Source organism: Elephas maximus, chromosome 1 (assembly GCF_024166365.1).
Source record: "Elephas maximus indicus isolate mEleMax1 chromosome 1, mEleMax1 primary haplotype, whole genome shotgun sequence".
Classification (NCBI taxonomy): Eukaryota; Metazoa; Chordata; class Mammalia; order Proboscidea; family Elephantidae; genus Elephas; species Elephas maximus.
The window spans coordinates 153751253-153770488 of record NC_064819.1 but is presented as its reverse complement, the minus strand read 5'-3'; the positions used below and the strand labels follow the sequence as shown (position 1 = coordinate 153770488).

Here is a 19236-nt window from a genome sequence, read left to right as displayed (position 1 = left end):
TGTTTGTTTGTTTTTTCCTTATTTGCTCTCAAGGTGCTTGTCTCTAAGTATCAGATGCTTCACTCTGCAGTGATAACCATGTGTGAGTTAATGCTGGGTCAGCTTCAGGCTGTTTGTTGGTGAAGTGTGGATAATGCAGACAGAGAGAGAAATGTGCAGAAGGGAGGGAGAGGGCAAGGGGATGCTGTGCCTTGGTTCTACTGCACGCCGAAAGCAGATTTAGGTCAAGGGCTATTGGCAAAATCACTCCTGACTAAAAACAGCCCGCTTTATTTCTCATACCACTTTTGTTAATTTGAAGAAGGTTTAAAACACTATCATTGTTTCCAAACAACATGTTCTAGGTTTACAGCGAAAGTCTTTGGGTACATTTTTTTGCCAAAGGTTGGTTGCTGTGTGGCCCGCGGCACAGTAGTGCAGGTGCCTGGTGGAGCGCACTTGTCCGTACACTGACTGACATGCCGACGTGGAGTCTTTGAAAATGCCCATCAGTAAGTCAACTTTGTTTTTCCTGAAAGTCCTGATGCATAAAAAGAATGAAAGTACAAACACTAACTGGAAAAAATGTCACACATTTTAGCCACTTTGCATCCCTTGTTAGGACGAAGACTTAGTTGGGTTTTTTTACATTTGTGAAGTTGTGCGGTAGGTGGAGCAGTGTGGGTGGCCCAGAAAAAATAGCGGTTAGAATAAGATTTTCCATTTATTGCCCTTTGTGCATGGCTAAAAATAAGATTCATACAAATCAGAATATGTAGTGCAAGCAGAATCACTCTGTTAATTCTGATGACTGGCCTGCCCACATCTTTGCATCTGTCTGGTAAGTGGTACATTGGGAAATAAATGTGTCTCCGTTTAAATAGCGAAAGGCAGCCAGGTTTTTGCCCTGTTTGCCTACATGTGATAATTTATCAGCATTTTCCCCTTCTGAAGGAAGAAAGGCATAGCTCATACATAAACAAATTGGGTTGTTGGAAGGATGAAAGTAGAAGCAATGGAATTCTTGAATCTTTTTTAAAAAGTAATTGTCTTGTTTGAAATGCTGTTTTACAACATGCATCTTTTGGACTCATTGCTAGGAAGTTGTTTCTTATAAACTCGTAGAACAGCAAAGAAGGAATTTCTTAGTGATGTTGTCTGAGGTACTGGAAAACTTTTGTTTGCATAGGGATGGGGTGGAGGGAGGGAGGACGGACAAGGATGAACGCATGCCTGCCCTGAAGTTAACCAAGTAAAAACTCCCCTTCATCTGGCTGCTGAGTCTACTGCAACCACAGTAAGTGATAACGTGTCAGTTTGTGGCTAGAAGAAACACCAAAAAGAGGTGGCGTCAGCCTTCACAGGGAAATTCATAACTTCATGATCCCAGCGATGGTGCTGTCCCCATTCCACTGACTGAGTGGCTGTGGCATTTCCAAAGAATGAGAATGTCTGAGAGTGTTCTGAGCCTTTTGGTTTGATGTAATGTGTGAAATCGATGACTCAAGAGGGCAGCCATTCCAGAAGCCTCTGGAAAATGAAGATTGCACGTCGCATTCCTCTTCGGTATCTCTGACCATGGCAGACAGCGTGATGCAGTGGTCAAAGCAAGATGAAGGCTTGAGGAAAAGAAGGACTCAGGATCAAAACTTAGCTTAGCTACCTGTTGCCCTTGATCTATTTACTTAACGTCTCCAAGGCCTGGATGTCTTTATTTCAAAAGGGGAACAGGAATAGTACCTACTTCATAGAGTGGTTGCGAAGGTTAATTAAGTGAGATGATGAAGCACAAAGCCAGCTCTTAATAAAATGATGCTGTTGTCATTCCTATTTGTGCCATTGCATCAGAAGAATGGGTTGGAGAATTTTAAGGCATTTGCGGGTTGCTTTCTATGCTTAGAGTACAAATTTGGGAATTAAACGGGCAAAAGAAGGTCAGTCCTTGGTTCAGTGTTTCTCATTTGGAATGATACAGCCATTTACACTGTGGTTTGGTCATTCATAGATTACTAATGCTACCATGGAGGTTGTCATTGTTTTTCCCTATATGGTCCCATTAAATTAGCACAATGTAGGCCTCTCTTTCCCTTTTAAGATCATCCCCATATTGAGCATATTCAGTTATTTTTACTTTCTCACTATGTTTTTTTATTTCAACACAGATATTTCAGTTCTCACATCTGTGCATGTTAATTGTAGTACCTGCTGGTGTACATTATGAAAGAGAGAGCTAATGTTGTAATCAAGTAAGGATTTAAAATATCTCAGGTGGGAATGGGCCAAACTTCAGGAGCAATTAGCTTCAATGGTGGTGTAATTCCCTACAGAAAATATTGCATCTGTTATAATCCTATAGATGACCAGATGCTGACAAGTGGAAAACAACTACTGCTGCTGCTTTTTTTTTTGCAAATTATTTTCTGTTTCATGTAATACATGCCTGCCCTTCTAGGAGTCCTTTCTGCTTACCAAAGCATCCATCAAAAAGTAAATACATTGTATATTTCATAATACAAGATCATAATTGTGTGATTCCTGGTTAGCCTTTAGAATTCAGATGCTAAGAGTTCAAACCGGACTCTTCCTTCATCCTCCTCCGTGACCTTCCTGGGATGTGGTTTCTTCATTTGTCATATTAAAAAAAGAAACTGTAACTCCTTGACTTTGCTTCATCTGGGACCTGACAAGAAGTGATGAATGATACTAATAAGCTAAGGAATTAAAACATAGTACAGATATAATGCAGTGATAACTTGGTTTTATCAATCAATGCATTTGCTAGTTTTTTGTCATTTTTTGTTTGTTTGTTTTTTAAACATCTTTCTCCTAATTTTCCTTTTCATGGTCTGTCCTACCATCCCGGTCACAGACATGAATTCTGACTTGAACAATGTATCATTGGGTTTTCTGGGTTTTTACTGTTAGGAGCCATCCATCTAGGGTGAGGACATTTCTTGGGTCATCTCTGCCAGGAAGAAGGAAGATCTATCTTTTATTAAAAGGGTACCCAGTTTCTTCCAGTGAGTGACCCAGAGAGTGCTGCTTTTTCCATTTTTCCCTGTAGTGCAAAATGGCAGAATGCTTATCAGGCAGCGCAGATCATTCTAGGTAACTTACAAAGTTCCTGGCATTGCAGATAGAGCATCAAACCTACCCCCCAACCCCATGCACGCATTCATTCTCTAACTTCCCATTATCTTTGCCTGCCTTTTTGCACTTTCCCACAAACTGAATTTTCTGTTAAAAAAAAAAATTCATAGGTGAGAGAAGGTGATAAATTAGACTCTGGCTTTGATTCCCTCCCACACTTTCATAAGGAATGACAGAAATTCTGAAATGCATCCGTTGACACACACGGTGTGCTTCTTCCTGCATAACAGCTGGCTTTAACCTATCCTTCATGTGCAATTTGAGGGGACTGGCCGGGTGAGCTCATTATTCCTTTGGTTGAATAATGTAAAGCATTTGCAATGGAGATTTACTCTAATGATGTATTTTAAGTGCATGTCGGCATTGCTGGTTTAATGCACTCAGTCATGGAATACTTTCGAGTTTATTGCTAATGGATGAATCCTTGGGAAAATCGGAATTTTCAATACGATTGACATTTGAAGTGAGAAATATAAATCTAATAAGAGCATTTCAACCAAGGTTTGTAATTAGGGCTGAATGGAGTAAATTTGTACATGCACACCACAGAAGGGCACAGCAGAAGGTGAAATTGCATGCCCTGCTATGAATGAGGGATGAAGGCTGATGTATCAGTGTCAGGCAAAGACAGTACAGAGTATAAATGATACTGTCACCAAGTGCTGCACAGGGTGCCCAGGGAATTCCACTCCACTAAATTACATTACTTAGACAGACCTGAAGGCGTTGTGTCGGGATGAGAGGAGGGAAGAAAAAGCTGTCAGCACTGAGCAGAAGATATTACAATACAACTGGCTGTAGGGTTGGAAGTCAGTCCCTGGTTTCCATTATACCTGGCTCTTTTTGTATTCTCCTTTGTTAATTTATAGAAGTTACAGTGTGTACATACAAAAGCACATGATGTCTATTGAGGTGTGTGTTACAGTCGACCATAAGGAAATAAATGTAAATTGGTTTGTGTAAACTGCTGAGTGTTGGATTCTTTTTCTTGTTATTTCTATCTGGTTGATATTTGTTCTTTCAACCTCTGTCTTAATAAGAACATATGTTTCTTTAATCCTGTCCTATCACTTGTTTCCACTTCCATCCCTCTATTCCTAAGGGAAACAAATTGTACCGGCCCTTAACATTTCGTTCTGTGAAGGAACTCAAAGTTAAGAACAGTTGATTCCAGTGATTTCTGGGGGGAACACTATTTTTTTACATCTTATATTCTATCTCCCTGCAGTGGAGTGAGGCCGCCCTTTTTTTAGTTGATCTGTCGTACCATCTCTGGGAAAGTATTAGGAGCAGAAAATAAGAGCATCCATTGTTCCATCACCTTCTAGGTCATTGAAGATGTATAGTAAGCTTCGTCCAGTTTGACCTTGAATACCATTTCCTGAAAAAGCTATGACCAGCTGTTCTGGACTTAGTTGTGGTTACTCTTTAACCAGAAAGTAAATGTCTTCCTCCTGAATGGCTGGATTCTGAAACAGCATCCATTCTGACTTTCTTAAATATGTATTACACTTTGTTCTTAGCGAAATAAACCTGAAAGAAAGAAAATATATATATATATATTGCTGTCAAGTTTATTCCAACTCATAGTGACCCTATAGGACAGAGTAGAACTGCCCCATAGAGTTTCCAAGGAGTGGCTGGTGGATTGGAACCACTGACCTTTTGGTTAACAGCCGAGCTCTTAACCACCGAGCCACCAGGGCTCCAAATATGAAAAATATCTCTAATAATCAGTTAGTAAGGAGAATACATGGTATTCTGCAGAATGTCTCTACAAGGCTTCCAAATGGCAGATTTTAAGTGATCTATCTGAAACAGGGGACACAAATAGATATAGATAGAATAATATCTTGGATTTTTCTTTGTTCTTTCCAAAATAATACTCTATCCGTATCAGGGCATCATAATTTAGTCTTCATTTTGTAGCCATAGTTACAGTCTTATTTTATTCATACAAGCATAAAACTTAGTAAAGCCAAGATATTTGGAAAACCAGGTTTGAGGGTGGAGAGTAGAAACTGGTTCACAATAAGGTATCAGTTTTATATAAGGTACCTTCGCCTTAAAAATGTTGTTAGTGAATGATTCTAAAATAACATCAACATGTAAAAGGCATCGTGTAAAGTGTCTTAGTGCCATGTGCCATCCTCAGAATAAAAAGGTTGTGCTAATAGATTTTGCTTTGTTTACTAAGCTTTACGAAAAGTTGGGGACCTGTAGCTGTATGGCAAATGAGAGTCTCTCCCTAAATAAACTCACTAGAATTGTTTCCTTTTTTATTGCATTCATTCTGATGAATTCTAATGGTAGTGTGTGCCTTATATCTTATATCTTCCTTTCATCTTTGACATCAGTTGGGAAATCATATGTGTTTGTTCTTTGCCACATATTTCTTTTTCCTGGCCTCTTGATGCAGTATGCTATCAAACTACATCTTTGAGTTTTTCTCAATCGAATCCTGATGGAAGGAATTTAAGGGCATCTGAAATGGAACTGGTTTAGAGCCTCCTCCTCTGATCTGTAGAGCTTCCTTTGTTCCTGCCTCCCTACCAATGTCTGGCTCTATTCTCTTCCTTTTCTTACATTAAAATTGGAAAGGAAGAAACAGAGAACTCCTTAGGAGAAATAGGTCTATGGAGAATTGCAAATACTCCTTCAGAAGCTATTCATAATTTTGAGAAATATAATGAACTTGAGCTTTGAGTCCTGTTGAATCCCCCATGAATGATGCTGCCATCACCACCACCCCTCCACCTGTCTCCCAAAAGACTACCTGTATTTTTTCCCTAGTATTCTGAATGGATTCTCTTTCAAGTGAAACACATGTCGAGAGAATTAGGCTGGTTGCGATGCAGCCCGCCTTTTTAGTAGTTTACAGGATGATTCTTAATTGTCCAATTAAGTGCTTCTGTTTCGGATTACCTTAAAGTCTGCAGTGTGTAGAAAAAACTTTTCTATAGACCTTGATTTACTTGTCAAAAGTCAACCCATTAACATTAGCACTTCACTGACATGATCATTATGGGGTTTCCAAACTGACAGCCGCTGCCACACACTGCCATGTTCCCCGAGTTCCCAGTGCTGCAGAAAAAGAGACTTTTGTTCTAACTTGATGAGGGAAAAAAAATGCAAACAACAACACCAGCCCTACCACCAGAGATCGTATAAAGACATGTTCAAATGAACAATAAGGCCGTTTGTTCACATATGACATAAGGATATAAGAATTTAAACAACAGGACCTCTTGTGATATGTGGCGAAATATGCACCACAAACGTTGTGAAGTTCCCTGTCTCACGGTAGGCAATTTTTACATGGGCTTCAAAAAACCCATTAACTTAGAAACCACCTTTTAAAAAAAGAAAAGAAAATCACTTGTCTTGCTATAACATTAAAGCAATTTCAGTTCTAAAGAAAGTTAAAATGCATTCTGCTATATAAAGTACATGCACTATAATTTACAAAAAATACCCTACTCTGTTAGGAAGTGCAGTACCTCTTCTCTCCTTCACCTGAGATGGGAAATCCCTCTGTTTTGTCAAGACCCTTGTTTCTTTGAAAAATATTCATCTTTTTCCAAAATGAAAACAAAATCTTTTAAATCACTTAGATTCAAAATGAAGTTTTAGGGCTTGATAATAATTCTCTAAGTCCTTCTGACATTCACGGAGCATGGGGAGGGGAATAATCTTTGCTTTGAAGTGGTGTTTTAATTGAATTTACTTTAATTTGAACCCTATCCTTTTTGCTTTGACCCATTGAGAAAGACTTGGTATATTAGTGAACCCCAGCAGGGCCATAGCAGAAAAATGCAGATTTCCTTGTTAACTTGGGTCAGGATCTCTGGAAACACCCCAAAATTGTTCTTATTTTAGTGATTTTGATATTTGAAATGTGACCTTCCAGGAAAAGTAGGGGGGAAACCCATGTGTTTGTTAACTACTCAGAGGTGCTCCATTGAGCTAACTTAGTATTAAACTCTAAAGATGTTCAAGTATTTACAGATGGTTATATATACAGCATCCTTGCAGAATCCTCTTAATTGAAGAAATGTTTCATCTCTATCTCTGTTGACAGAAAAGATTGCCTACTGATAATTGCTTTGCTTAAGTGTCTGATAATATGCCAGGAATGAGAGGATTCTGTGTTAGGTCATCTTTAATTATGCATGTACCACCTGTCAGCTCTAAATCAGTACCAGATTAGATTCTCGCAGAGTCAGTTTGGGGCGGGTCAGAGGGAAGCTTAGGTGATCTCTTTTAGAAACAACAAAAATAGGCAGTAGTAAACATGACTTGTAACCTGCAGCTTTTTTAGGAACCTCATCTGCATTGTTCTTGAGCAGCAATAAACCATTCGTACATGTGAAAAATGTTTGAAATCTCGCCCAAACTATCTCAAGTGAAGACAAATTACTGCGAGAGAGGATGGTAGTCCCATCTGTTGCATTTCCTTTTTGCTCCTTCCCATCATTGTAAATGAGCCAGGGAAAGCTCAGAAACATTTTTTATAAGCTGTGCGAAGACAGGAAATATGTTAACGATAGTTAGATTTCATACATTTCAGGGGTTTTTTTTCAGTAGTTGCTTTGCTTTTTTTAGAAGGACAAATGTGGGTTGGAAATAATGCTTGTTACCCTCTGTCAGCTTTTGGTAGTTTTATTCTCACTTTTCAGGGTTGTTTGGGACTTTCTGGTGGGATGTTTAAGGTTCTTTATTGAAGGCTCTGTTCTCTCTTCTATCCTTTGATTGCGTGGATTTGTGAAAGGTGTTGATCTGTATTTACCTGTGTGACGTTTAAGGGATGCCTTGAGTTATTGTGCACTTTTCAAAGAGATGGGGTTGGATGATTGAGAGGCTGAAGGCAGACAGGCAGAAAGAAATAGCAGGTGTTTGGGTTATCGTGGGCTTTCTCTGACTTATACTTGCAAAGGTGAGGCTCCTAGCCTGTCTGTTCTCCAGCCTGAGAACACCTGCCTCAATAAGAATTTGTGAATGATAACCTTAGAAACAGGGATTCTGGAATTCCTAAAATACTTTATTTCAAACACTGCTGCCTAGAGGTGTTGAAGAGAAACACAGGTCAGCTGATAAAGGGGCCAAGACATCCTGACCCCTGTGCGGTTCCACCAAAGCACAGTGGTCCAACTCATGGCTCTGAATAGCTCGTGGCTGCCTTTTGATACTGGGGTGCCATTTGCTTTCCAACCCTAATCAAACAGTCCACTGATGTTGAGTACAATCTGAGAAGAAGAGTGGGCCCAGGAAATACTGATTAAGATAATCTTGCCAGTATTTGACTATTTAATGCTCACTTAATACTTAAACAGGTGGTGTATGGTTAGCTTCCAACTCTCTATATAAAAGATACTTCTTAAAACAGGAGACCACAATATATCCCAATCCTTGGCAGAAAAGAACAATAAAAAGTGGTGCTATGCCAGAGGTAAGCTAATGAAAGGAATTGAAAAAAAGGAGAAATGGGGAAATAAAGGCGGTACTACCATGTTCTCTCATTCCAGTCCCTCTGTGCAAAACCTTTTCCATCTACCTGGAAAGCTCTTCCACTTGCTCCACCTGGTTGACTTTGAGTTGTAGTTGAAGCATTATCTTCTCCAAGACCCTTTCTTTGATCCTTTCAGGCAAAATTAGCTCGCCTTCTCTGAGATCCCATAATACAATGCCTACTTCCTTCATAGCACTTAACCCTCTGAACTGCAAGAGCCTGCTTACTTATCTTTCTCCTCTATGACGTGGTTGCTGAACAAGCTAACATTACCTTAATTATGACAGTAGAGAGATCTCATTTCCAGAGAAAGAGCAGGAATGCTTTCATGGGACTCAGCAGTACTTAGACCATATAAAACCAAAAAAAGAAAAGATCAAACCTGTTGCCGTCAAGTCAATTCTGACACACAGCAACCCTATAGGATAGAGTACAACTGCCCCATAGGGTTTCCAAGGTGTGACTGGTAGATTTGAACTGCCAACAATTTGGTTAGCAGCTGAGCTCTTAACCACTGTGCCACCAGGGCTCCAACCACATTTAGAGTATTATAATCCATTTTTCATGTTACATTTGATGAAGGAAATAGACAAACTTGAGTGCTTGGCAAAAAGGGCATCAGGAATGGAGAGGCCACCAGAAAGTATGTCTTATAACTAGTTGTTGTAGAAACTGAGAAAGTTTAGGCTGGAGAAGAGAAGAAGAAGGGGAGAGACACTAGCTGTATTTAGATATCTGAAAGATTTTGTTGTTCTAGAAAAGGCAAAACCAAAAGATAGAGGTTGAAGGGAAAGAGATTTGGGGGTCAGAACAAGAACTTTCTTCAAATAGAGCTAGCCCACAGTGGAACCAGTGGCCTCATCTAGTGACAATGAAGGCTGTGTTACTAGGGTGAAATAATTATCTGTTCAGACCACGTTTGGGAGCTGTGATAGACAAGATTGCCACACAAACCAGAAAACCCTAATGTCATTTTTAAGGCTTAGATCCACATTCTATGTAGAATCACAATCAGAATGTCCAGGGTGCCCTAGCCAGACCAGAACATAGACATCAACCTCAACCTCCATTGAGTACCTGGCTGGTCTGGTACTCAGCACTCATCTACCACAAGCCACAGTCTGAAGTTGGAGATGGGGTAGGGGAATGGGAGCCAGCTACTTCCTCAAGGAGGCTGTACAGTGAAATAGAAGGAGCCCTGGATCAAGTCCCAGTTCATGTGCTTCCTGGCCCCATGCTAGCTATGTGACTATGAATGGCTCCCTTAAAGCCTCGAAGCCTCCATTTCTTGCCATGCTAGATGGAAATTACTTTGTTCATTTCATAGAGTTACCCGGAGATTAAGCGAGATAAAGGAGTGCTTCATGGATGGTAATGTGCAAAGCCCCAGCTCCACCACTGATGATCTCTGAACTCAGTTTTGTCACCTGTACAATGGAGATCATTTCCTTCCTTGCAGGGTTGCTGTGATGATTAAATAACATATCACATATAAAAGCACCCAGCACAGGGCCTACCACAGGGCAGGTGTTCATGACTGTTAGCCTCATTCCATCCTCTTGATCTGGGGAAACAGGTAGAAGGTGTTCTCTCTCACCCACCTCTACTGATGAAGTCCTCGAAGGTGCTCTTTTACCTGCCCCCTGAGACCTAGCCTAATCCTCATATCCCTGCCTGTTCACCATCATCTCTGCACTGGAGCCTTCTTCTTAGCCTCTTCTCTCTTTTTTCCCTTCTTCTCACCTGCTTTACTTCCATCTCTTCCTAATTCTCTTGTCTTCTTTTTCTCCAGCTAAGTTCCCTATCCACCTTATTTTCTGCATAAGCACAAATTTTAAAATAATGTCTTCAGTAATTTTTTTGTTCATGACGAGATCTTATATAGTTTTTGGTGGGGGAGAGGAGGGACGATAAGTCCTTTTTCATTTTCCTCCGAATTTGTTTAAAGTTCTATTTTTTTATGTTAACGTTTTCCCCTTCTCTCATCCCTTGGGCTTGTAGTCATTAACTTGCCAGACACACAGCAACTGATTATCTTTATGACGTTGCTGGAGTTAGGAGAGTGCCATTCACGGGGAACTTAACCCATGTATTAACTCAGACATAGCAAATTGCTAAATGTGTGCCTTTAAATGAAGAGCTTCAGAATGCCAATTCGATTCTCTTGTTCATATCCTCTCCCATTGAAAGGAGGCTGCTGAAACAGAAAAGGCATGGGCAGGGGAGGGGAAGTTTCTGCCGTTTTACTGAGTCAGAAATTGGAATGCTGCCATCCAGATTCAGACATCTCATCCTTCCATCTACCCATCACCCATTCAGGAAGCAGGTCCTTGTCTAAGGCCAATGTAAGGTCCTGGAGCTGACACTAAAGTGAATGATATGATCCCTCCCCTCAGGCTTTCTCTATCCTAGTCCGCTATTTGAGCAGCAAGAACTGTAGCTTATTGTCTGTGTATTCCTAGCTATCTAATCGCAGATTGTACCCAGTAAATACAGGAGTAACAGTAAAAGCAGAGTGATATAGGGAAGGAGAGAAGGAAGGAAGGAAAAATAATCAAGGGAAGAAAGGAAATTGTATTATATATGGTGCCAGGGGTGCATATTGGTGCATCCCATAAATGCAGTTTAATGATTGCTATTTGAATCCAGGGGGACATCACTACATGTGGAGATTTGAATGAAGTTTACGGGAAAACGATGCTAATTATTCTCATTTGTGTAAAAGTCCCATCACCTGTCTGTCAGTTTGTCATACTATGATGGTTCGTGTGTTGCTGTGATACTGGAATCTATGGCACTGGTATTTCAAATACCAACAGAGTCACCTGCGGTGGACAGTTTTCAACAAAGCTCCAGACTAAGACAAACTAGGAAGAAAGACATGGTGATCTACTTTCACAAATTAACCAATGAAAACCTTATGGATCACAACAGAACATTGTCCAACTTGCTTGCTTTATACACGTCATCAGGAGGGATCAATTGCTGTGGGAGGACATCATGGTTGGTGAAGCAGAGGGCCAGTGAAGGTGAGGGGAACCCTCAGTGAGATGGATTGGCACAATAGCCACAACGACAGTCTCGAACACGCTGGTGATCATGAGGATGACTCAGGGCAATGTTTTGTTCTGTTGGTCAGAGTCAGTTCAACGGCTGTCATCTGTCTGTCTGTCTGTCTAGAAGGCAAAATGGGAGCCACGTGATTTCTAAGTACATCCCAGAACACATACTTTGTCCAATTTTTCTCACACCAAGCTATGTTGCTTATCATTTGGCAGAATAATACAATTTCACCACTTCAGTCATTTCTCATTTTTAAATCAGAAAATAAATTCTTTCCCTTCCAAGGAAAGAAAGAAAACAATCTTATTTCTCTCTCTTTTTTACTGAACGTGGTGTTTCTTTGGGAGCCATTGACCTAGTAGAAAGAACATTGCTCTTCATTCTTGGGTCAACTTCTGACCCAGACAGCATCCAGTTGATTCAATTATCTCCCTGGGCTTATGTTAGGGAAGGGGTGGGAAGAGAAATGCCTCCCTTGTGTACACCGCTGAGTCATCCTGACAATCACGTGAGAAGAGACCTATACAAAAGCACTTGGAAAACTAAGGTGCTAAATATGCAAAGAATTTTATTATGAATTACAAAGATGTCGGCTTCATTTTTCACAGTACATTTATTTGTTTCTAAAATCTTAGAAAAACATTTGAAATCATTTGCTATCCATCATTTACCCAACTGCCAAGTTTAGTTTAAAAGAAGCTTGAAACATCCTGAAAGAAGAGTAGTTTTCTTCTTTTTTAAGATGATGCTCTGAACTTTTGTCTTATTGCAAATATACAATTGATATTTCTTCCTAAACCAACGGAAAGATGTTTGAACTTTACCAAACTTGACCCTCCCCTTTGAACTTCCCTTTCTGTGGGTTTCCGTAACACTTTGTTCCTGTCTTTACCTACCACACCGCCTGTGCAGGGATGTGTAAAGACCAAATCCCACCTTCACAGTGCACCATCCAACAGAAGGTGTAAGACATAAGGTAGCCAGTGACAAGTGTCTGTTTGATAGGTAGAGCTGGGAGTAAGGGCATTTCCAGTGGTGGTAACCTTTTAAGCAGAATAAGAAGAAAAGAAAACACAAGACACATTTGAGAATCTTAGTATTCTCTTACCATATAATATTTTTTAATTTGTCTTATCCTTTTTATTATATCACAGGATCCCTGAGGACAGGGACTTTCTGATTCATCGCTCTTATATTTCTATAGTGCCTGATATGAGCTTACAAATAGTTGTCGACATTAGACTCTGACTTATAGTGACCTTATGTACAACAGAACGAGACACTGCCCGGTCCTGCTCCATCCTCACAATCACTGCTATGCTTAAGCCTATTGTTGCAGCCACTGTGTCAGTCCATCTTGTTGAGGGTCTTCCTCTTCTTCACTGACCTTCTACTTTACCAAGCATAATGTCCTTCTCCAGGGACTGGTCCCTCCTGGTAACATTCCAAAGTATGTGAGATGATGTCTTTCCACCCTTGCTTCTAATGAGCATTCTGGCTGTACTTCTTCCAAGACAGATTATTTCGTTCTTCTGTCTGTCCATGGTATATTCAATATTTTTCAACAGCACCACAACACAAAAGTATCAGTTCTTCTTTGGTCTTCCTTATTCATTATATATGTGTATATGTGGTGATTGAAAACATCATGGCTTGGGTCAGGCACACTTCAGTCCTTAAAGTGACATCTTTGCTTTTTAACATTTTAAGACGGTCTTTTGTGGCAGATTTGCCCAATGTAACGCATCATTTGATTTCTTGACTGCTGCTTCCGTGGATGTTGGCTGTGGGCCCAAGTAAAATGAAACCCTTTACAACTTCAGTGTTTTCTGTTTATCATGATGTTGCTTATTGATCCAATAGTAGGTCTTAGTAAATAGTTGCTTGAATAAATATGTTCTGTACAATGTCATGCTTAATTTCCATCTCAAAATTAATACTACGATAAAAAGAAAAACTCTTGAACTTAATTCCACACATAAATGGTATTTTGGACCTTTCTCAAAATAAGTTTGTTTGTTTGTTTAGTTTTTAACCTTGGGGGAAAACAAGCAAGTGCTGATTCAGGAAGAGATCTAGAATATAGTCAGAATAAATACAGTGATTTTGTTTACACTTTGGGTACAAACCAGATGTAGAGAGATTTCAAGGAATCTTCCCTATAACAAGCAAAGAGGCTGCTAAGAACCTGTTTTCATGAGTAATTGGGTTTCCCTTTCGTCTGGTTTAAGTAGGCAGCAGAAGCTCCTTTTACCCGGTAACCTGCATGGAACAGAGATATAGCCACTAACTTTATATTTATGCTAGGCTTGGTAGGTTCCTTCATTTTTGCTAGAATGTGTAAGCTCTATTAGTGCAGAAGTATTTGCTTTATTCTCTGTTGTATCCCCAGTGCCTAGAACTATGCCTGGCATGTGTTGCTGTTGTTGTTGGGAGTGTCAAGTTGGTTCCAACTCATAGCGACCCTGTGTACAACAGAACAAAACACTGCCCGGTTCTGCACCATCCTCACAATCATTGTTATCACTGCAGCCACTGTGTCAGTCTATCTAGAAGAGGGTCATCCTCTTTTTCGCTGACCCTCTGCTTTACCAAGCACAATGTCCTTCTCCAGGAACTGATCCCTCCTGATAACATGTCTAAAGTATGAGACATAATCTCACAATCCTTGCTTCTAAGGAGCATTCCGGTTGTACTTCTTCCAAGACAAGTTTGTTCCTTCTTTTGGCAGTCTGTAGTATATTCAGTATTCTTCTCCAACACCACAATTCAAAGGCCTCAATTCTTCTTCGGTCTTTCTTATTCATCATCCAGCTTTCACATGCATATAGGGCACTTGAAAACACTATGGCTTGGGTCAGGCGTACCTCAGTCTTCAAGGTAACACCTTTGCTTTTTAACACTTTAAAGAGGTTTTTGCAGTAGATTTGCCCAATGCAATGCATCTGGTATATAAAAAAAAAAAAAAATTTTTTTGGGTGCTTAATAAATATTTGTTGAATGAATGAATGCAATAAGCATTTACTGAGCATCTACTATGTGTCAAGTCTTATACTAGACTCTGGGGGCTACAGAGATGAATAAGGTATAGCCTTTGCCCCAGGAACATCATAGTCAAATGGGAAAGACAAATACTGAAATAATTATACAGTGTGGAAAACCAGTTGTAAAAATGTGCAGAGAATTTATTGTTTATTATTCAAGAGCTATCACCTTCAAACAAGAAGTATCATCAAACAATCAGCTTTTGCCACCTGTCCTATCCTTTTGTTTTCCTAACTTTTGGCCTAACTTGTTCAGTTTCCTGGGTGGTAAAGGCTCATGATAAGCTCCAAAACACAATCAGTGCTAAAGACTGCATAGAGTACCAAAGTGCACATCAGACTTCCAGGTGAAATACAGTTGCCATGTAAGAATAAGTGTTGCTGGTTTGAAATTGTCCTTTCCAGCGCGCTTTCTAGTCCAGTTTTCTTTGTGCTTCCTCTGTCTTCCTTCTTAAAGACTGGTATTCCATAGCTACCTCCAGAGTTTCAGCTACCACCTAAGAACTGAGGATTTGACTGATCTCCAGACTCAATTTCTCTCCAGTCCTCTACACCAAACTGTCTATTGGACATTCCTTGGAGATTTCAAACTAAAACTGCCCAGATAGAATTCATTATTCCACGCTCCTATTCCCCTGTCAAGATAAATCATCCATATCCACCAATCAGACAAGCCCATGAGTCATAGTCACCTTTCCCCTTACATTCACTCCATCCAAGTAGTCTCCAGATCCCATCAGTATGACCAGTAGGTCTCTGATGTATGTCCATCTACAGCCTCAGTCCTGTACCAACTGACCACCTTGCCCCCAGCCTTTTCCTCCTCCTCTAATCTATCATCCACAAAGAAGCCATCTCGTCATTCCTTCCCTTAAAGTCATTTATTAGTTCCCATTGCCCACTTGATACATTTAAACTCCTTAATGTGACTTACAGCCTCTTCATTTCTACTTTTCCTGAGCCTAACACAGTACCTGAGTTCAATGTGTGTTTACTGAATGAGCCAATAAACCCAGAGCTGGAGAGGATGAGGGGCATATACATGGAAAACTTCACAGGTGAAGGCAAAGGTAGAAATCTATGTGGTGTGTTCAAGAAAGAAAACCAATGGCTCAGATAGCAGATTTAATGTGGGGGGGAGAGGAGATACAGCTGGGCACACACATGCACACACACACTCATACACACACACGCTGCCCTTTGGCCGTACCAAACTATTTGAGGTTTCTCCATGTACCCTGTGGTTTCACAGCTTTGTGCTCTTGACAATCTCTTGAACCCTCTCCTTCCTACTCCACCCATCCACCTGGCACACCTGGCAGGCCACCTCTTCTGTGCAATCTCTCCTAACCTGACCTCTCTCTGCGCAGTTTATTATCACACTCCATTGAAATTATTTTTGACTGAGCCTTGTTCTTCCTGGACTGGAGGGGAAGGAACCACATATTAGGCATTTTTGTATACCCGCCATTGATACAGTGTCTGGCAAATAGCAAACAAAGCTCAATAGAAGTTTGAATGAATGAATGAATGAGTCTACCTATCAGTCTATGTTCATGCTTCATTGTGAACTTCAGCTTTGCCTTCTCCCTGCCACTCTGCACTGAGCACCAAAGGCTGTCAGTTTTTCTTCTGCAGTCTCACAGGTCCTCCCTTGCCATTGCTTTTGCCACCTCCTGGGATAGGCATGTGTTACGTCATGCCTGACCTTGCATCTTCTTATGTTAGTCCCTCCTGCCTCCTCACCACTCTGCATACTACCTTCAGATTGATCTGTCTTAAGCTTCACTATGCTCACATCATTTGCCTACCTGGGATACTTGGAATCCTTCAGCAGCACCTCATCACTTACTGAATAACATCCAAACTCCTCAGCCTGGCATTCAAGCCAGCTCACCTCACACCTCTCAACAGCCAAGCTAAATTCCAGTGCATTCCACAGGTGGACTTTGCCTTTCATCCTCATCCCTTCCACTTGTTGCTCTTTTCCTAGAACAACCTTTCCTTTCCCCTACTTCAGAATTGTTCTGATTTTTTTTACCACCAGACAAAATGCTCTTCTCACTCTCAAATTCAAAGTGACTGTCCTAGCCATAAGTGATTTTCTTTTCTCTGCACATTTACAATACTTGATTTATACCACTCATGTGTTCCTTATGATATGTTGCTTTTGTTGTAATTATGAATCATATCCAGGCCTGCTGTATTCAGGACGTGTGCTGTGTACATCACCCACAACTTTCTGTAGTTCTTACCCAACCTGCAAGGTAAATACCATTACCAGTGATGTTCATGATTTGTCCGAGATCACACAGCTGGGAAGTGGTGGAGGTGGGCTACAAGCCCAGGTCTCTGTGACTACAGAGCCTGTGCCCCACTTCCTCTAACAGCCATCTTGCTCATGGTTCCTGGTGCCTCCCCTTGAGTAGAGAGAAGTCCTGGGTCTTCCATATCATAGTTTTAATGAAATATATGTCTATCAAGTAACCCCATGCACTGATGATACATAACTTAATGCCTTGTATACAGAAATGTCGTATGAAACAATGCCTAAGATGTTCTGTTTTTCTTTTACAGTTTATGCTGAAGCACTTGCTTTATTTAAGTATTCAGGGGACCGTGTGGCCTTACTATTCCCACTGTCTCCAGGACTTGTCTATTACCTTATTCCTGGGTTACTAAATTATCTTAACTCTTCCCCTTGCCTGGAATCCATCCTACCTATAACCACCAACTAATCTTTGTGCACATCAGCTTTGTCACTTTGCTCCAGTAACATTGAATTAAATTCCCACGGCTGACGTTTAAGTTTCAAGGTCCTTTGTTTTGCCTCATCAGCCCTCTCAGCCCACCCTACAGTCCAGAACCACGTGTCCAACTATATCTCCTAATCCCCACCTCACAACTAAATTCTCTATCTGAACCATTGTCCTCCTCTCTTGAGCACACCACGTACATTCCTACCTCTGCCAGACTTGTAAGGTTTGATTTTTCCATGTAAATGCCTTTCCTTCTCTTCAACTCTAGGTTTGTTGGTTCATTCGGAAAGTCCACATTGAGCCTGGCTGTGAACCAAGCACTGTGCTAGGCTTTGGAAATGCAGAAAATAAGGTACATTCTGCCCTAAAGGGGCTCCTAGTCTACTGGAGTGTATAGACACAAAAGCAGACAGCATATAGCAACATGGAAATGCAATGAAGGAGAAGCAGAATAGTCTGGGGAACTGTCACAGTTTATCCATTCTTTAAGATCTGCCATGGTCTTTTTTTTTTGTCCAAATTAATTTTTCTCTTCTATAAATCTTTATGATACTAATTATCCTGCATCATGCATTTTGACATTTAATCATATACTACTACCCTAGATTATGATTTAAATGTTTCATGTCCTCCTTTCACAGATGAATTTTAAATGCCTTGAAACAAAGCCTATGCCTTATATGTTTTATACCAGCTTTATTAGTTAGTATTTGCTGTGTAACAAAATACTCCCAAACTTAGTGGCTTAACGCAACGAACTTATTTCTCACCATTCTGTGAGTTGGCTTATGAAATGCCCCACTTTCATCCAGGTACTTCTTGCTCCAAAGTCTTAACTATCCACTGAATAGAGCCTAGACTCTTTAACATCCTAGAGCAAGCAGCTCAACACAGTCCCTACACACCTACTTGTCTGGACTGCTTGCAATTCTCTGCATATACATTGTGCATTCTATGTCCACGCCTTCCTTACCCTTGATGTGTGGAGTGTTTCCCCTTCCCAGATGTGCCTGTTGAAATATTATCCGTCGACGCCTGGCCCAAGTGTCACCTCCTCCATGGTGCTTTCCTAGGCACCCCTATGGAAAGTTACTGCAGCTCAAATGGCACGTATCACATACTGCTTAGATTTTTGTGTTATCCCAACTTTTCCACCACATGAACTGCCTTCTCTTTGAATCAGGGACCAAGTCTTACTCTTTTTTGTTTTCTTCTGAATGTCTTGCCACAAGGGAGACTTTCAGAAGGAAATCTGTTTTATAAATAAGAGAACAATTAAAATTTACATAGTACTTATTACCATTTTCAAATCCTTTTATTTATCATTTTCTAAGATACCATTGATGTTGATATACATCATTATTTTATGTATCATTAAGAAAGAAAAAATACCAATTAAACTATAAGCTATCAACTATAAGACATATCTTAATGTCAAAAATGTTATTAGATGGAAAATGTGCATCCTAGAATCAGTGAAATACAGAATGTTAAATCCAGTTCAGATAGCTATAGGTATCTAGCTGGATATTTATGAAACGTGTGGATCTAAATGTGTCAGGTATTAGATCCTTACAACACCCATATAAGAAAGGCAGGGTGGGTAGTAGTATTCCCATTTTACAGAGGAAGAAATCGAAGTTCAGAAAGGCTACAATACTTGTTGAGAGTGAGACAAATATAACTAAGAGAGCCAAATTTTATGACCCAAATCTTATGGTTGAGACATAGC

General features: G+C 40.3%; 1 protein-coding gene across 7 annotated transcripts in view; it reads left to right on the top strand.

Annotated features, from left to right (window-relative positions):
• The window catches only part of BACH2 (BTB domain and CNC homolog 2), a 413769-nt gene that overhangs the window by 259746 nt on the left and 134787 nt on the right, over positions 1-19236 (top strand). The gene's annotated exons all lie outside the window — the stretch shown is intronic.